The sequence below is a fragment of the Micropterus dolomieu genome, unplaced genomic scaffold, assembly GCF_021292245.1.
Source record: "Micropterus dolomieu isolate WLL.071019.BEF.003 ecotype Adirondacks unplaced genomic scaffold, ASM2129224v1 contig_14526, whole genome shotgun sequence".
NCBI lineage: Eukaryota > Metazoa > Chordata > Actinopteri > Centrarchiformes > Centrarchidae > Micropterus > Micropterus dolomieu.
The window spans coordinates 1-3,553 of record NW_025743512.1 but is presented as its reverse complement, the minus strand read 5'-3'; the positions used below and the strand labels follow the sequence as shown (position 1 = coordinate 3,553).

Sequence of the window (3,553 nt, the reverse complement as noted above, 5' to 3'; positions counted from 1 at the left end):
ATTATTTTTACATGCAGTATAGTGAAGACATGCTACGATGAGTAGAGGTTATCAAGTGTGAGTGAAATGTAGCAGTACACTTGAGATGTCTACGAAACTTATAGACCTTGATCAAAAGAAAAACTCACCACCTTACCTTAGGAACGTTGCAAAGAATTATGACATCTGAGACTCATTCCAGCATCAAGAAAATGTGTGTTCTTAATAAGTGGATTAATTGACAACACAACAAATACAGAATAACACAAAAAAAAATTTTTTGCATGAGGTATGGTGAAGACATTCTACAATCAGTAGAGTTTATCAAGTGTGAGTGAAATGTAGCAACACACTTGAGATATCTACGAAACGTATAGACCTTGATCAATATTAAAAATCATCAGGTTACCTTAGGAACGTTTGATGGTAGTTTGAAGTCTGTGACTCCATCCAGTTTCATTCAAATCTGTTTTCTTAATGACCTGATGAGATGACAACAAGAGAAATACAGGGAAAAAACAACCGTTATCCTAAAATAGACAATTTTGTACATTGGGGTATGGTGAAGACATGCTGCGATGAATAGAGGTTATCAGCTGTGACTGAAATGCAGCAGTACGCATGAGTTGTCAGCCCAAACCTATAAGACTTCATAAAAAACTAAAAATCATCAGCTTACCTTAAGAACATTTGATGGTAGTTTAAAACCTGTGACTCCATCCAGTTTCATTCAAATCTGTTTTCTTAATGACCTGATCTGTTGAAAACAAGAAATAAAATCAGAAAAAAGGACTTTTCTCCTCAAATAGACAATTTTTTACATGGAGTATGGTGAAGACATGCTACTATGAGTAGACGTCATCAAGTGTTAGCAAAATGTAGCAGTACACTTGAAGTGCCTACCCAAACATCTGGGCCTTGATCAAAAGAAAAACTCACCAGCTTACCTTAGGAACGTTGCAAAGAATTACAACATCTGAGACACATTCCAGCATCAAGAAAATGTGTTTTCTTAATAAGTGGATTAATTGACAACACAACAAATACAGAATAACACCAACCTTAAGCTTTACATAAAAAAATTTTTTGCATGCGGTATGGTGAAGACATGCTACGATGAGTAGAGGTTATCAAGTGTGAGTGAAATGTAGCAACACACTTTCCTGAGAGCGAAAGTTATAGACCTTGATCAAAAGAAAAACTCACCAGCTTACCTTAGGAACATTTGATGGTAGTTTAAAACCTGTGACTCCATCCAGTTTCATTCAAATCTGTATTCTTAATGACCTGATCTGTTTAAAATAAGAAAATAAATCAGAAAAAAAGGACTTTTCTCCTCAAATAGACAATTTTTTACATGGAGTATGGTGAAGACATGCTACCATGAGTAGACGTCATCAAGTGTTAGCAAAATGTAGCAGTACACTTGAAGTGTCTACCCAAACATCTGGGCCTTGATCAAAAGAAAAACTCATCAGCTTACCTTAGGAACGTTGGAAAGAATTATGACATCTGAGACTCATTCTAGCATCAAGAAAATGTGTTTTCTTAATAAATTGATTGGTTGACAACACAACAAATACAGAATAACACCAATCTTAAGCTTTAGATTGAAAAATTTTTATATGCAGTATGGTGAAGACATTCTACAAAGAGTAGAGGTTATCAAGTGTGAGTGAAATGTAGCAACACACTTGAGATGTCTACGAAACTTATAGACCTTGATCAATATTAAAAATCATCAGGTTACCTTAGGATCGTTTGACTGTAGTTTGAAGTCTGTGACTCCACCCAATTTTATTCAAATCTGTTTTCTTAATGACCTGATCTGTTGAAAACAAGAAAAAACATCAGAAAAAACGGACTTTTCTCCTCAAATTGACAATTGTTTACATGGAGTATGGTGAAGACATGCTACTATGAGTAGACGTCATCAAGTGTTAGTAAAATGTAGCAGTACACTTGAAGTGTCTACCCATATTTCTAGACCTTGATCAATATTAAAAATCATCAGGTTATCTTAGGAACCTTTGATGCTAGTTTAAAACCCGTGACTCCGTCCAATTTCATTGAAATCTGTTTTCTTAATGACCTGATCTGCTGAAAACACGAAAAAAAATCTGAAAAAAAAACGACTTTTCTCCTCAAATAGACATTTATTTTGCATGCGGTATGGTGAAGACATGCTACCATGAGTAGACGTCATCAAGTGTGAGTGAAATGTAGCAACATACTTGAGATGTCTACCAAACTTCTAGGTCTTGATCAATATTTAAATATGTTTTCTTAATGACACGATTAGATGACAACAAGAGAAACACAGGGAAAAAACAACCGTTTTCCTAAAATCGACATTTTTTTACATGGGGCATGGTGAAGACATGGTACTATGAGTAGACGTTGTCAAGTGTTGCAGTACACTTGAAGTGTCTACCCAAACCTCTGGGCCTTGATCAAAAGAAAAATTCACCAGCTTACCTTAGGAACGTTAGAAAGTAGGCTATTTGGACATCTGTGACACCCTCCAGTATCAATAAGATCTGTTTACTTAATAAATTGATTATTTGACAACACAAAAAATACAGAATAACATCAACCTTAATCTTTAAATGGACAACTTTTTACATGCAGTATGGTGAAGACATGCTACTATGAGTAGACGTCATCAAGTGTTAGCAAAATGTAGCAGTACACTTGAAGTGTCTACCCAAACATCTGGGCCTTGATCAAAAGAAAAACTCACCAGCTTACCTTAGGAACGTTGCAAAGAATTATGACATCTGAGACACATTCCAGCATCAAGAAAATGTGTTTTCTTAATAAGTGGATTAATTGACAACACAACAAATACAGAATAACACCAACCTTAAGCTTTACATAAAAAATTTTTTTGCATGCGGTATGGTGAAGACATTCTACGATGAGTAGAGGTTATCAAGTGTGAGTGAAATGTAGCAACACACTTGAGATGTCTACGGCACTTATAGACCTTGATCAATATTAAAAATCATCAGGTTACCTTACGAACGTTTGACTTTAGTTTGAAGTCTGTGACTCCATCCAGTTTCATTCAAATCTGTTTTCTTAATGACCTGATGAGATGACAACAAGAGAAATATCCTAAAATAGACAATTTTTTACATGTGGTACAGTGAGAACATGCAGCGATCAGTAGAAATGATCAAGTGTGAGTAAAATGTAGCAGTACGCATGAGGTGTCTTCCCAAACCTATAAGCCTGATAAAAAACTAAAAATCATCAGCTTACCTTAAGAACATTTGATGGTAGTTTAAAACCTGTGACTCCATCCAGTTTCATTCAAATCTGTTTTCTTAATGACCTGATCTGTTGAAAACAAGAAATAAAATCAGAAAAAAGGACTTTTCTCCTCAAATAGACAATTTTTTACATGGAGTATGGTGAAGACATGCTACTATGAGTAGACGTCATCAAGTGTTAGCAAAATGTAGCAGTATACTTGAAGTGTCTACCCAAACATCTGGGCCTTGATCAAAAGAAAAACTCACCAGCTTACCTTAGGAACGTTGCAAAGAATTACAACATCTGAGACACA

General features: G+C 35.2%; 1 long non-coding RNA gene across 15 annotated transcripts in view; it reads right to left on the bottom strand.

Moving 5' to 3' along the window:
• The window catches only part of LOC123966910, a 5,643-nt gene extending 2,099 nt beyond the window's left edge, over positions 1 to 3,544 (bottom strand). For 7 of the 15 annotated variants that reach the window (XR_006824116.1, XR_006824118.1, XR_006824124.1 and 4 more), the window contains exons 1-2: positions 659 to 3,544; positions 389 to 461 (exon numbers count right to left, since the gene is read on the bottom strand). This is a non-coding gene — a long non-coding RNA (uncharacterized LOC123966910). Of the gene's footprint in view, positions 1 to 136; positions 462 to 658 lie in introns of all 15 variants that reach the window. The other 8 variants (XR_006824127.1, XR_006824128.1, XR_006824123.1 and 5 more) reach the window with 8 other exon arrangements.
• Positions 3,545 to 3,553: the final 9 nt, after the last annotated feature.